At 33.2% G+C, this 16,198-nt stretch overlaps 1 protein-coding gene across 5 annotated transcripts in view; it reads right to left on the bottom strand.

Annotated features, from left to right (window-relative positions):
* Positions 1 to 3,259, bottom strand: part of LOC131078252 (putative UPF0481 protein At3g02645) — a 95,821-nt gene extending 92,562 nt beyond the window's left edge. For 3 of the 5 annotated variants that reach the window (XR_009113753.1, XM_058015909.1, XM_058015912.1), the window contains exons 1-3: positions 2,965 to 3,220; positions 2,803 to 2,858; positions 2,471 to 2,526 (exon numbers count right to left, since the gene is read on the bottom strand). The gene's annotated coding sequence lies outside the window, so the exon portion shown is untranslated. Of the gene's footprint in view, positions 1 to 2,470; positions 2,527 to 2,802; positions 2,859 to 2,964 lie in introns of all 5 variants that reach the window. The other 2 variants (XM_058015910.1, XM_058015911.1) reach the window with 2 other exon arrangements.
* Between the last annotated feature and the right edge of the window lie 12,939 nt (positions 3,260 to 16,198).

The raw sequence follows: 16,198 nt of genomic DNA, 5'->3' as shown, positions 1-16,198 counted from the left end.
GGAAATAATATAATCCTCTTTCTCTAAGTTATTTTTTATGTTTAAGACAAACATTAGGAAAGGGACTATAATATGCCCTTAATGCTTCATCTCTAGGGGGGAGATCATGAAAAGAAGGTAAGGCATTGCTAGGAAAAGTAACCACAATATCATCCTCTTGCACAAAATAATAGTTGCGGGGCAAGTACATTTTAAGAGAAGGACATGGGCATCATTCCCCAAAGCTCCCTCTTTAGGAGGAATATATTTGAAAAAAAGTGTTCATATTCTCTTCTTGCACTAATGTGCCCTCATTGGTAAGACCAATTTTAGGAGAGGGTAGATCATAACTATGAATGAAAGGGAGAACTAAGTTATCATCATATGCATAAAAGGGAACAACATGAACATCTTTAATGTAACTCAAAATTGAACTATCAAAATAAGATAAGAACTCCATATATGCACTTATGATCAAACAAACCATTCATATGTTCATGTAACCAAAATAATGTTCACTCAATATATGCATGGAAAGTTGAACACGTTAGGAAAATTTGAAATTTGAAATTTGAAATTTAAAAATTGTGATTAACCAATGCAAAATTTTGTGAAAATGATTGATTAACCAATTAATTAAGAAAATGTATTTCTGAATTTGAAAGATAAATCCCTCTAGATCATAGCATAATATATCATGAAAATGGATTTGAAAATTTGTGCAACCCAAGAAAAATAAATTAATAAATTAGGGTTTTATGAATTAAACTTCTTAATTTATTTAATTTGATAAGATCTATGAATTCAAAATTGGTGTTTATAATGCTCTCAAAGCACATTTTAAAATTATTGATCTAAACTTAGACAACCCACTTGAATTGAATTTATTTTTATTATATTTATTTTTTGAATGATTGCTCTAGCAATCAAGTTGAATCCATGGCTTTGGCTCGGGCCTTCATATTGCCCTCTCTATTGGTATCTAAGGTATTGTCATTCAAGGTGACTCTAAACTCATCATTAATGTTGTTAAAGGACTGAACAAAATCAATTGGTCGATCAATAGTATCAACAGAGATATTCTCAAACTCATCTCATGTTTTGACTCATTTTTATTAGGCCATGTCTACATGGAAGGTAATAGGGTTGTTGATGCTTTGGCAAAACTTGGGGTTCTTGGGAAAGGTCTAAGATGTTGGAGGAATTTGAATTTCTTGCCTCTCAATGTAAGCTTACTCCTTCAAGAAGAGTATAGCAATCCAATCTCCCATAGATACCCACCTCCTTGATTTTACCCACCATTTCCTTCTGGCTCGCATGTATCACTGGAAGAGGCAACTTTTAAGTTTGAAAACTTTTAGCCTAATTATATTTGTTTGAATTGTAGAGAGGATTGTAGGGACTAACAAAGCATATTATGCTTCAATTCGTATAAAACCTAGAAATATGTTGAAACTGAGGATGATCTTGAGGAGGGTGCGGGTTGCAATATCTCAAATGAACTTATGGGAGGTGAGGCTAGCCTGGATAATTTAGACATTTCCAACATGGAAGACCTTGGTCCCCCTCTGGGACCCAATGATTTGCACATAACCAATGTGAAACTTGTCGAGTATTTTGATGATGGGGCGCTAGAGAGCCCTATGCGAAAGGTGGACCCTATTATTAGGAGGCCTTTTAAGCTAGTCATAAGAGGTCAAAATGATGAAGGGGTTGTTGTCGAAGGTGAGGATAAAGACAGGAAGAGTGACAAGAATAAAAAAAAGAAAAAGGACAAGGGTTTCTCTCCCAAGGTGGAGGAACATCAAGAAATGTAGAAGGATGAGGATGTAGAACCCAAGGAGCACCTCAAAAAGGACGATTTGAAGGCCCTCAATTACGATGTCCTTGAGTTATGGAACCACTTTGGTAGTTTGGAGGTGGATGAAGAAACTCAAAAGCTGAAAGAGGAAATCGAATAGATTAATAGGAAGTTGGATGCCAAGGACAAGCATCTCATCAATATCAACAAATTCTACATTCATTTAATGCATAGCTTTGCGCTAACGCTCTGCCTCCTTTGCGACAAGACTGTTGAAGATGAAGTTGACAAATAGGCTAACAAAGAACTCTATAGGTTCCTTTCTGAGGATTGGGGAAAGGTCAAAGATGTGATTGAGGTCCGTAAAATGGCCTGTTAGGTCTTAGCATGTTAGTCTTTGTTGGTTTCTGTTTTTGGATTTATGGGGTATGTCCATAATGCTTTTAATTTTTGCTAAACTCTTGTTACAAACTTTAGTTTTGTGATGTTTTCAAGTTGTTAATAGTTTGACTATCGTTAAGGGTCAGTGCCTTAGTGCCTTGGTTAACGCTTCTTTACTAATAAAAAATGACAGAGAAACTAATTAATATGGATTTAAATTTTAGCAATAAACTAATAAATCAGTGACAGCACTGAAAGGCGATTCTGGAAAAGAAATCAGACTTGTATAGTTTGAAAGAAAGGGCTTACCAGAAGACAGTCACAAATTGAAGCTGTTATGACTCAGGGGCCTTGATGCGTAAAAGCTGCAATCACAGATTGTATTGTAAGGAATAAGTATATTAAATAGCCAAAGCAAAACCTGAACATAACTTAGTCTCTAAGTCATGGCATGTATGCCCAGAAGCGTTTACTCACAGTTTCTGCTGTAAACCTCCTCTTTACCCAAATTCAAAGTTTGTAAGGAAATACTTCAACTATTTCGAAGGAAGGTTATAGCTTACTACATAAAGCAGAAGGCTTCCGAGAAAAAGACCAAACAGTCTATTATTTTCGGAATTAGTTTGAAAGAAAGAACTTACCAGAAAACAGTCACAAATTGAAGCTGTTATGACTCTGAGGGCTTGGTGCTCATAAGCTGCAGCAATCAAAGTTTTCAAAATTCTAAAGAATAAGAAAAATAAAGAGATAAACCAAAATCTGAACATTACCGAGTCTCAAAGTCGTGTATATTTCTATCATACCTAGCTTTTACCAATAAAGTTTCTGCTATAAACCTCCTCCTAACCCAAACTCACAGTGTGTGAGAATACTTCATCTACTTGTAAAACTTAACGAAGATTATTCTTACACTTCGCTGAGTACTTCATCTACTCCATAAAGCAGAAGGCTTCGCTGAGTAAAGACTCCCGCAAGGACCGTCAGATGTTCATTATGATTCTGCTGTGCACAACTAGATAAGTGTTGTCATTTTGGGATTCGTAGCGTCAAAGTCTTTCTTTCCTGAGCTCGTGACTCTCTCATCCAAACATCAATGGCAAAGTTAATCATAATGACAAAGTAAAGGACTTCGTACGTAGATTATGTCGAATTGCTGTTGTCCGCTGCGTAGCCACTGCGCAGAAGTAGTGGGTATTGTCATTTAAGAATATAAAAGGACTATGCATATTCACATGGGTTGCCTTACATAACGTCTCGAATTTTGCAGAAACGAGCCAAGTTAAAAGAAACTTAAAATATGAACTCAAAATCGCCTCTTCCTGGATGAAGAGAAACAACTCGTGATGTGACAGTACCATGGGACCTTAGCAAAGTACTAAAAATTGACCTTCGTGTGGGGCCATCGCCTACTGGATTCCCACTGTGGAAACTAAAAGCAACTGTTTGAAATCCTTTGTTTTATGACGCTCCATCAAGCTATTGATAATATTCCTTTTATTATCAAGAAGTGGAACATTATCGAAGGACAATTCTATCCTAAAGCTTATGCATTGATTCAATTCTATCCTAACCCTTCAACAAAGGAAAACATTAGTGGCGGTTTACGCTGCAAATTGCTCGTGAATGGCTAGTACGGAAAGCCGTATGCAGTGGGTTGTGTGCTTTCAGAATATAAAATGAGTATGTTCACATGGATTGCCTTACATAACGTCTGGAAAATTACAGAGACGGTCACAGACTGAGAGTACTAAAACCTACATCGCCACATTTTTTAAATATTGGAATGACAATACGAAGAAATGCTGACAAGCAGCTACCCTAGAATCTGTCCAAAAGTCACGGACTAGGCTATGAAAAGTCACGGGTATGTACATGAGTTAACATTATGGAAAACAGCTGCAGCTGTGCCCGTGTAATTGGATGCCAGTCGAGTAAGGAGCTCTATTTCTACACTTTGCAAAATTTGTTAGGGAAGAGGATCCAGTAGGGGAAAGGATCGAGTGGTTGAGCACGTTTCAATTCTTGTGATAGAAGTTGTTGATTTAATATCCAATACTTGCTGATTTAATGTCCAACCTCTGTATAACATTGCACCAATAGTTGTATGAAATATACCATTTGTTGTGAAAAGAAACCAATCATGTGATGCCACATCAATTGCACAAGTATTGGGGCCCTTTTAGACACCTATTGGTCTCACTTTTTTGGGGGGCTGTTTTGGACACCTTGGCAAAAAGCATGCTGATGTGGCATCATATTTGATGTTGTGGCCTTGAAACCTTAGTTATAAGCAGGGACTTGTCAAGTAAACTACTGTAAGAAAATCGGAGTGATTTGAAATTTCCACGTAGGATTTTGAGAAGCCTAAAGTTAGGGTGCACAACTATTGGGTCATTTCCCCTAGTTGAGCGTGTTTCAATTGTTGTGATAGAAGTTGTTCATTTAATACCTCCACACTTGCTGATTTAATGTCCAATTTTTGTACAACATTGCACCAATAATAGTCATTTTAAAGTTGTTATTATTGATGATGAGTACCAATAATTGAATGAAATATACCCTTTGTTGTGAAAAATAACCAATCATGTGATGCCACATCAACTGCACAAGTATTGGGGCACCTTTTGCATGCCTATTGGTCTCACCTTTTTGGGGGTTGTTTTGGAAACTTTGGCGAAAAGCATGCGAATGTGGCATCAGATTTGATGATGTGGCCGTGAAACCTTAGTTATAAAAAGGGGACATGCCAAGTAAGTTGCTGTAAAAAATTGACAGTGATTTGAAATTTACATGTAAGATTTTGAGAAAAGCAAAGTTAGGGTGCACAACTACTAGATCCTCTCCCCTAGTGATTATAAAACCATTGGAATAATGATCGTTACAGATTTAAACTTATTGTTAATTAAATTTTTCTTTTAGAATGTATATCTGACTTACTAAGCTCCCACGAGTAGCTCCACTTAAGTCGTATAATCAATCTTCATAACAAATCTATCGCATACGAGTAGTTTGCACTTAAGTCTCAAGATTAAGTCATCTATCTTATACGAGATTGTCTTAACAGAGGCATGGCCTTTCCTTATTGGGGCATCAACTATGTTTCAACTAATGAGTTATTTAAGGAGGTTAGAAAACATGGAGATACATTGTTGGTCAAAATTGGCAGGAGAGAAAAGCGAATAAATGGGATAGTAATCTAAAATATTGCCCAAATAATAATGAAGAAATAAAGAAATATGTGCAAAAAAATTCAAAGAAAACATGTGAACAGGTCAAATAAGGAGGAAAAAGGAATACTATATCAAACATTTCAATCCCACACATGACCATACACAAAAGAACTACATAGGAATGCACTTAAAGTGGAAGAAAAAAATGTTAATTGCTTAGATAAGGACCAACTCACATCAACTTAAATGCAAAACATGGAGATGAATGATACCCAAATAGGAATGGGAAGATAGAAGATGTAAATATTGTAGTCAAGGGGTGTTGGAGATAGAATGAGATTACATCATGGAGTGTTCAGCTTACAATGACATTCAGATCAACTATTGTGACACACTAAACATAAACACCTTGAGTAATCTATTTGAGTTGCAAATTTCGTAATCAAGATACACAACAAAAAATCTAGGTTGTAAAATAAGAAATAGGTTTAACAATCATAGTATTTTGTCTAGGTTTATTTGGGTTTTGCATGCTTTTCTGCTGCTATCTATGGGTCCCATAGGTTGTTTGACCCTGTGGACGTTATTAAAAACATGCATTCATTTATTCATTCAATTGACAACCATTAATAGACGATGTAATTATGTAGGCATTTAATTTGTGTCTACAGAGCATGTTTTCATGTCCTTCCCTTTCATCTCCAAGCTGGGGGTGATGTTCAATTAGTCATATACTTGTTGATGATAGGGATGAAGTACAACTCTTCTACTAATATTGGACAGGTTTGTTTGGGTTTTGCATGTTTTTCTGCTGCTATCTGTGGGTCCCATAAGTTGTTTGACCTTGTGAATGTTATTAAAAACATACATTCATTCATTTAATTGACGACCATTAATAGATTATGTAATTAGGTAAGCAATTAAATTGTGTCGATAGAATGTGTTTTCATGTCCTTCCCTTTCATCTCCAGACTGGGGGTGAGGTTCAATTAGTCGTATACTTATTGATTACAGGGATGAAGTACGACTCTTCTACTAATACTGGACGGAGGCCACACACTCCAAGCTCCCATGAACAATACTGCAAGCTCCCATGAATATACGACACTAGCAAACCAACCTTATAAATCAGGACACTAGCTACGTAGCCAACAAATAGCCCTTACCTCTCTAACATCCCTAGTCTATTTGATAGATACAGATCCATAGCATTAATTTCCCCACACAACCTTCAACATGTGTATTGTTCACTGGTGTCTTAGTTAAAAAGATTCTCACCCCCACATAGTTTTCATTTATGTTAAGTGTTTTTAAAAAAATATGGGCTCTCGCAGCCCTACAGGCCTGAGGGCCACCTCCCAAATGCCTATGGGGTTAAGGGTTAAATTTAATTTAAGTTTATCAATTAAATAAAATTAAAATAATATAATATTATAATTAATTAAAATTAATAATATAATTATTTATTTTTAAAATATTAAATTAATATTATATTAAAATAAATTGTAAAATTAAATGTAAACTAAATTTATAAAATAAATAAAATTAAAATAATATAATATAAAATTACTTAAAATGAATAATATAATTTTTCATTTTTAAATATTATAATTTATTTTTTACAAATTGACTTTATCTATTATATATAATAATTTATTTTATTCATAATTATTTTTTTTACACCATCTTTTTGAGAAATCACTAGACAGAAAAAATCATTTTAATAAATTTCTAGACTAATATTTATGTTATATTTTACACTGTAAACAATTTTTTACATGTGAATCAATTTCATATATGTATACTGCAAAGGAAGGAAAATCAAAAGTGAGATCATAATAACTTGGTCGCTTGTTTGCCAACCAAGGTACCTTAGGAAGGAGGTAGAGATGTTAGAGGTGGTTCAGGAACTTGTTTGTTATTCTGAGTGTTATAGATATTAGCAATAGTATTATAAGATGATTATTTGGATTTCATAAGTCTAGTGTATAAATCAGAAACTTCTCCTTTCAAAGGTTTTCCATTAATGGTCTTAACTTTCTTAGGTGAAGGACTTGCCACTATCACATGGATGTAAGGTCTCTTAGGCCTTTGTGGGGCCACAGAGACAACAATGGCATTCACACACACTTCATTTTTGCATGAGGATGTCATGGAGGATGACTCACCCTTTATATCTCTTTTAGGAGAAGGTGCTTCAAGGAAGTCATCCAAGACTTCATTCAGCATATCCCTTATCAAAGGCATCAAACTCTAAGAGGAAAAGGTTTAACATTAAGCATTCACATCAAGTTCACCAAAATGTAGGGGAGGAGATTTGCCCCCTCCAAGATGATGAATCTTATAAGGCAAATTAGTTTGTCGCTACCTCTTCGAACTAGTGCTAAGATGAACTAGGGGATAACAAACAACTATACTAACTACGCTATAAAAGATAAATAACAGAGTTATAATGCAGAAACAATAAATACACAAAACTGAATTTTCAAAATGATGTGATATTAAAAATAGGTTATACCTTCCAGCCAAGGTTTTGAACTCCAACATAGGGCACACACACTAGTGCGACATGCTATAGTCCGTACGGGCTGCGGACAAGGAAAGGTCTAGAAAGAAGCCTTCAAGTGATTCCCTGTGTGCAGAACCTATTCGTCACTTGCACACACTGAGAGAGGGAAAATTGTTGGGGCTGTATAGGGGTCTACCTCAGTTAGACCCCCATTTAGGTGTTTCTACCACCACAGACAACCATATAGGTAAATTGGAAAATTGGTAAATTGGAAATATGCAAATAGAAACTATGCTACTTTTAATGGAAGAAAACCTTTATTGCATCTATTAAATATTGGAAATATTGGAAATGTTGGAAATATTGGAAATGTAAGAAATAATGAATGCACCTAGATGATAGATATAATAAGCAATGTAAAGGACTCATTGCATGTAAGTAAAATAGATAAAAGAGAAGATGAGGTGTGAAGCCAAACCCCTCTTTGTTGAAGATATTAGCATGATGAAGCCCGCGATATTGTTTGTTGGTAAGAGTCACCACAAGATGGTTGTAGCTTGATGTTGGTAGAGTGTGAGTCCAAGAGTGTGAAGAGAGAAAGAGAACAATGAGAGTGAAATCAAAGTCCAAGAGCTAAGAACCCAAGTTGGGAACCCTTCAAAATGAGCTAGGAAGGGTTCTTAAACTCAAAAGAGGTGTGGAGAGCCACTACAATAAAACATGAGCCAAAGGACATGCGTCAGCTAGTGTTAAGCTCTCTACTAGATTTGAGATTCTACTAGCTTTTCAAGATGTTAGCACAATGTGCAGACGTCCCCGCATTGCACTTTCGTCCATCCAAAAGTAGGCCCAAAGAGGCTTTCAAGGCATTTCGAGGTACTTTGTCTTTCAAGCCCATGATGCCAAAATAGTATGATTTTGATCATAGAATTGTCATAAATGTACTAGGCGTCATATGAAAGTGTCATAAATGCACTAGGCACATTTTAGGACACTACAATGCCCATCTATTTTCAACCATTTCTTTAATAAAGTGGTACTACATTCCAATATCCTTTGGATCAAACATGGTAAGAAAGGTTCTTGATCACCATGGCTATCATTACGAATCTTTTTTATACCAAACCAACTTCTATGCATAGCCATTGTAGCCATATTACTTCCTTGCATGCATGAATAGTTCCTATGAACTTTGCCTCTCTTTCGGATAATACAAGAACTAGGTATCTTTTTCTCATCAAACTTACTATTCCTTCAAAAAGATGGAACACATATCCACTAGTACATATTTGATAATCAACAATACCTTGCTACTATTTATTCTATGATAATAATTTCTTTGGTATTTAATTAATCTTATCACCTCAGATTTAAAAACTCATTTAAATGAGGTTGATTTGTATTTAATTATTTCATGTAATTAATTGACTTATATATTAATTATTTTAAAAGTTACTTTAAATTATTTTAGAAATGCTTAGTAGTTAATTGAATTATGAATTATGAATTAATTCATTATTATAAACATAATGAGATCTTTTAGATTCTATTGATTTCTTATTCGAGCTAATATGGAAACTTAACTAAAGAAAATGTAAAAATATAAACACAATAAAATTATTGTGTGTGTGTGTGTGTGCGTGTGTGTATGTATATGTATATGTATATGCATATTTATGCATACATACATATGTGTACATACACATATGTATGTACTCTCTCTCTCTCTCTCTCTCTCTCTCTCTCTCTCTCTCACACACACACACACACACACACACACACAGAGTTATCATTTTCCATCAAATCACAAATATATTATATAGTTATAAAATTGAATCCTCTATTTATCTAATTAACCTAAGGAACACTATTTTTTTCTTTCTATAAATATAACTTGAAAAATGTTAAACAAACTAAATCTAATAGAACATAAAAAATAAATTAAATATTATCATTGTAGTTATTTATTAAATTATTTAATTTTTATATTATATATGTAGTAAAATACTAGAACTAAGTATTTAATTCTTCTTGAAATTAATAAAAGAAATATTATTAATAATTTTTATTTAAATTATCATAATTAAATAGATATTTTATGAGAAAATATATATAATTAAAAAAATATTTTCAAATAAGATAGAATAGTATGACTAGTTTAGAAATTACATATTTTCATAAAAATTCTCAAAAAGCCTAATGACTAATAATAAGTGTTTTAGACACCTACCATATGCAAGGGATGTCAAACGATTAGTGTACATTTAAACCTATTCTAATGGTGCTTTATTGAATGCATCTATACTTTCAATACAAGAAAACACTTTCAAATAAGATACAAATTTATAGCTAGTTTGGAAATTACATATTTATATAAAAAGTCTCAACACATCTAACCACTACTAATAAGTCTTCAAAGAATACATCATGGGGAAGGGATGTCAAAGGGTTCATGTAAATTTAATTAACATACAAATCTATAAATATAGCTATGATTTATTGAAGGGCTTATTAACATGCAAATCCATAAATATACATTTCTAACTATGCTTTACTGAACACATATATATTCTTCCAATACAAGAAACTACTTTCAAATAAGATACAACATTGTGACTAGTTTAGGAATTACATACCTAACAACTAATAATAAGTGTTCATGCCACCCATTATATGAAAGTGATGTTAAAGGATTACTGTGCATTTAAATAACATACAAATCTATAAATATAACTATCATTTATTAGAGGGGTTAGTACCATACAATTCCATAAATATAGCTATTGTATTCTTTCAATACAAGAAAATACTTTCAAACAAGATATGGCATTATGACTAGTTTAGAAAATATATTTTTTTATAAAAAGAGTCTCAAGACACTTAACCACTAATAATAAGTGTTCTAAGACACCCATCATACCAAAATAACATACGTAGACTACTTTCAAACCCAGAACCAATGGGAAGCAAACCCATGGTCCAAACCAACTCATAATTAGTAAATCATAGTAAATAATAGTCATAAAAGAAAAGGTATATTTGCACAACAACCCAGAACCAATGGAAAGCAAACTCACAACTCAAACCAACTCCGCTACCAATACGAATTCATGATTTATTAGAAAGACTATTAGCATACCCCATAAATATACCTATTCTAATTGTGATTTATTTGTTAGAATAATGTTTATTTAATACATACTACAATGCTAGTAGGTGAATATTTATTATAGACTTTTCTAGAATTCCCCAGCCAATGCAAGTTTCCTCTTCTAGATCTTTTGTCTTCTAAAACTCTCTTCATGGTAGACTCTACAGATAAGATCAAAATTCTCTTCACGTTAGACTCTGCATATAAGAATAGAATGTTCTTGAGGTCTGCATACAAACTTTAAATACAACAACCTCCCTTAACATTTGCAATGTATGTATGAATATAACAACATATTTCTGTGAAATATTTGAATTTAATTTTAGTGTTGTGATGCTCTATTTTTTCTGTGCAAGTGTATTTCATGAATTTCTAATTTTGCAGTTCTGATTTGGATGTGAGCAACATTATCAATTTTTTGAAGCAAGTGAATGATACTGCATCAAAAAGGGAAGAATACAAACACAAGAAAATTAGTGAGAAATTTTCATTTTCTTTTAATCTGGGTATTAAGGATTTTTGAAGTGGGTTTCATTCTCATCCAAAAAGGAGGGAATTTAACAATGGACTCTCTTGGTATCTCTCTCCCTATAATTAAATTGAATGCAAAAAATTATTATGATTGGGCATCTCATATTGAAATTACTCTAACCCTTCAAAATTGTTATGAGATTGTTATTGGTAGTGAACAAAGATGAACAAAACCTGGAAAAGATCAAGAAAATTGGGATAAAAAGGCAACAACACTAATCAAGCTTACACTTTCAGAGGAAGTTTTTCTAGAAGTTCGCAATGAAAGGAGTGGAGTTAAAGTATGGGAAATTTTTAAAAATCTACATCAAAATTCAGGTGATGTATGGATTTTATCTCTCAACACATAATTATACAACGTGAAATTATCAAGCTCATAGGAGTTAGTTCCACATTTAAGCAAGTTAAAAGAAAAGAAAAATGAGCTAACCTCTCTTGGAAAGGATATAGATGATAAAGATTTTGTCCAAATAATCTTACAAAGTCTTCCAGGGTCTTATCAATCATTTATAAGAGGATTAGATACCGCAGACAAATCAAAAAGTATTAAATCTGAAGAGCTATGTGCTAAATTAGTGCAAGAAGAAAAGCACCAAATTAAGGAAAGAGAAACATCTAGTGATGAATCTCAAGCATTCATACTGAAAGGAAAACAATGGTATAAAATGTCACAAGATAATCAATCCAAAGAAAGGAATTAGAAGAATGAAAATAAAAGTATGTCATCTACAAATTACAATAGAAGTAAATGGAAATGTAATTATTGTGGAAAGATGGGTCACAAAGAAAATGATTGTTTTAAAAAGAATAGAGATACAGAGAAGAAGACAAATAAGTTTACTAAATTTGTTGATTCTAAAAGAAATGCTTTTTGTGTTGCACTTAAGGAAACAATTCTTTTAAGGATGATTGGGTTATTGATTCTAGTGCTATACAAACACAAGTCTCATAATAAGGAACAATTTGAATTAATAAGTGAAAGTACTACCCAAAAAAAAATATTTGGGAAATAACAGTGCTTTGGAAGTTAAAGGGACTAGAAATGTCAAAGTTGATAATGGTGTGTTAAAAAATGTGAAGTTAGTTCTTGAATTGAAAACAAATCTACTTTTTGTATCTCAAATTGCAAATCAAGGGTATAAAATAGAGTTCTGCAATGACAAATGTTTAATCAAAGATGTGAATGATAATTATAGAGTGACTGCAATTGGTAAAATGGAGAATGGATTAAATAAGTTTCAGGAATTTACTTCTAACAATAGAGATGAGAAGTGTGTGCTATTGCCCAATATGATGATATGAGCAGGTTATGGCATGAGCGTTTGGGACATGTTAACTATCAAAGCCTCAAGCTTATGGAGAAACTACATATGTTGTATGGACTTCCAAAGCTCTCACCAAGGCTTAAGGTATGTGAAGGATGTACAATGGGAAAGCAACATGTAGAAAGTTTCCCACAAGGAAAATCATGGAGGGCAAAAACTCCTTTACATTTGGTTCATAGTGATGTAATGGGTCCTTTTAGAACACTTACACTTGGAGGATAAAGGCATGTTCTCACTTTTATAGATGATTATACTAGAAAAATTTGGGTATATTTTCTGCAAAAGAAGGATGAAGTGTTTCATAAGTTTAAAGAGTTTAAAGCTTTGGTTGAAATACAAAGTGGAAAATATCTAAAGATAATAAGAATAGATAGAGGGAGTGACTATATGAATAAAGCCTTTTTAGAATTTTGTAAAGCGTATGGAATAAAGAAAGAATCAACTATTTCTTATTCACCCCAACAAAATGGGGTTGTCGAAAGAAAAAATAGAACTATAATAGAAATGGCTAGATGTATGCTTCACTCTAGAAATATAGAAGCTAAATTTTGGGCTGAAGCAGTTCATATTGTTGTATATATCTTCAATAGAACACCTACGAAGGCAGTTTTGAACATAACACCGGAAGAGTCATGGAGTGCAAGAAAGCCTACAGTGTCTCATTTTAAATTTTTTGGTTGTAATGCATATTCCCACATTCTTGATGAAAGAAGGAACAAACTTGAAAGGAAAAGTAAAAAGTGCATAATGGTAGGATATAGTGAGGAGTTAAAAGGATATAGGTTATTCAATCCTAAAACAAATAAAATTGATATCAAAGTAATTGTATGGTTTGATGAAGATATTGAAAGAAATCATTCTCCTACATTATCTTAATTTCCAATTTTGTTTGAAGAAGATAAGTCCACAAATGATCAAAATCAAGGAGTGCAATCTTTTGCAGGAAGAGAAGGAACACAAGTTGAAGAATCAAGTGATAGTGATGATGAAAATACATATAAAACTAGAAGCAATCAAGAAATCTACCGAGAAGGTCTTAAGAATCTTTTTGCTAACTATGCTCTTATGGCTAAGGTGATGCAGGTTGAAACTCCAAGCACATATGAGAAGCAAAAGGAAAAGATGAATGGGAAGTAGCTATGAAAGAGGAGTACAACTCTTTGATGAAAAATGGAACATGGGAATTGACAACACTCCCAAAAGGAAAAAATGTGGTTGGATGCAAGTGGACCTACATAATAAATTTCACATTATATGTAGCCATCGAAAAACACAAAGCAAGGTTAGTGGCTAAAGGATTTTCAAAAACAAAAGGTATTGACTATACTGAAACCTTTGCTCCAGTTGCTAAAATACCTTCAATCTGTACAATAGTTGAATTTGTTTGGAAATTTTTTCAAATGGATGTAAAAAGTACATTTCTACATGGTGATCTTAAGGAAGAAATATATATGCAACAACCACCAGGATTTATTAAAGTTGGTGAAGAAAATCTAGTGTGTAGATTAAAAAAATCATTATATCATCTTAAACAAGCTCCAAGGGCATGGCACTCCAAAAGAAATGAATACTTTATAGGAGTAGAATTTAAAAGAAGCAAAGCTGGTCCAAATGTGTATGTAAATCATGTTGATGAAAAAATTGTTATTATTGTATTATATGTAGATGATTTGATTACTACAGGAGATCATACAAAGTGTATAGAAAGTACCAAAGATCAACTTAAATAATCTTTTGAAATAACTAATCTAGGATTGATGCATTATTTCTTGGGCATGCAAGTTTGGCAAGAAGAAGGAAGGATTATGCTATCTCAAATAAAATATGCTCTTGATGTATTAAAGAAATTTAATATGAGAGATTGTAAACCATCTAATACACCATGTGAAGTAGGATTAAAACTAAGTGCTAACTCTACTCAAAGGAAGGTAGATGGAAAATTGTATAGACAACTTGTTGGTAGTCTTTTGTATCTTACTATAACTAGACCAAATATTGCACATGTAGTTGGTATTGTATCCAAGGATAGGGCAGATCCACACATTGAACATTGGAAAGCAGCTAAAAGAATATTAAAATACATTAAGGGTACTTATCAGCTTGGTATTGAATACAAATATGGAGGAGAACCTACTTTAATTGGATATACAAACTCTGATTATGCAAGTGATATTGATGATAGGAAATCAACTTCACGATACATCTTTCATCTTGGATCAAGACCGATTTCTTGGAGCAACAAGAAGCAATCAACTGTGTCACTATCATCAATAGAAGTTGAATATATTGGTTCATCAAAGGCATCTCAAGAAGCATTGTATCTTAGAAGACTACTTGAAGAAACATACCATCCACAACATTCTCCTACTATAATATTTTGTGAGAACCAAAGCACTATCAAGTTGGCAAAAAATACTGTATATCATGTCAGGTCTAAGCATATAGAAGTGCATCATCATTTTGTTCGAGATCTAATTGAAAGTCAAATGGTGGAGCTCCAATTTTGTGGCACAGGAGAACAAATTGCTGACATATTCACAAAAGCATTGCCTATTGTAAAATTTGTCAAACTAAGAGAAATGTTGTATCTCAAGGATGTTGCTAGTCTCTCCAAATAAAAGTTATGGGGGTTGTTAGAATAATGTTTATTTAATACATACTACAATGCTTGTAGGTTAATATTTATTATAGACTTTAAATACAACAGCCTCCCTTAACATTTGTAATAACATTATAAGGGTGTTAGAATAATGTTTATTTAATACATAAGATCAGAATGTTCTGGAGGTTTAAATATGGACTTTAAATACAGCAGCCTCCCTTAACATTTGTAGTGTATGTATGAATATAACAGCATACTTCTGTGAAATATATGAATTTAATTTTAGTGTTGTGATGCTCTATTTTTTGTGTGCAAGTGTATTTCATGTTCTGTTTTCTTCACTGCAAATTCTTTTGTCTGTTAATATTATTGATTACACCATTTAACCAACATAGCAAACGCTGCTAGGATAGTCACAAAAAAACATAGTTTTGAGCAATACGCTTCTTTCACACGCCTTATTGGCTTTTTCCATGGGCTGTAATAATGTTGTTTCGCCTGTTCGGCAACTAACTTCATAACTATCAATATCAAAAGAAATTCCTTTCCCGAGGCGATTGAATATATCCGCTACTTCTTTATCACTGCCGAGGTAGCTATCGATGATTCCAGCCCTGTGTAATAATTCTACACGTGGGGTAGGCCTGTTCTGATTATTATTTTCTTTTGGCGAGAAAGCTATTTGAGTTGGTGAAGCATGGAGAAATTTAGGTATTCTAGTCTTGGCATGGTTCTGGATTTGAGGGAGA

Source organism: Cryptomeria japonica, chromosome 7 (assembly GCF_030272615.1).
Source record: "Cryptomeria japonica chromosome 7, Sugi_1.0, whole genome shotgun sequence".
Lineage (NCBI taxonomy): Eukaryota > Viridiplantae > Streptophyta > Pinopsida > Cupressales > Cupressaceae > Cryptomeria > Cryptomeria japonica.
Note: the sequence above shows the minus strand (reverse complement) of the source record. Positions and strands in the feature narration are given on the sequence as shown.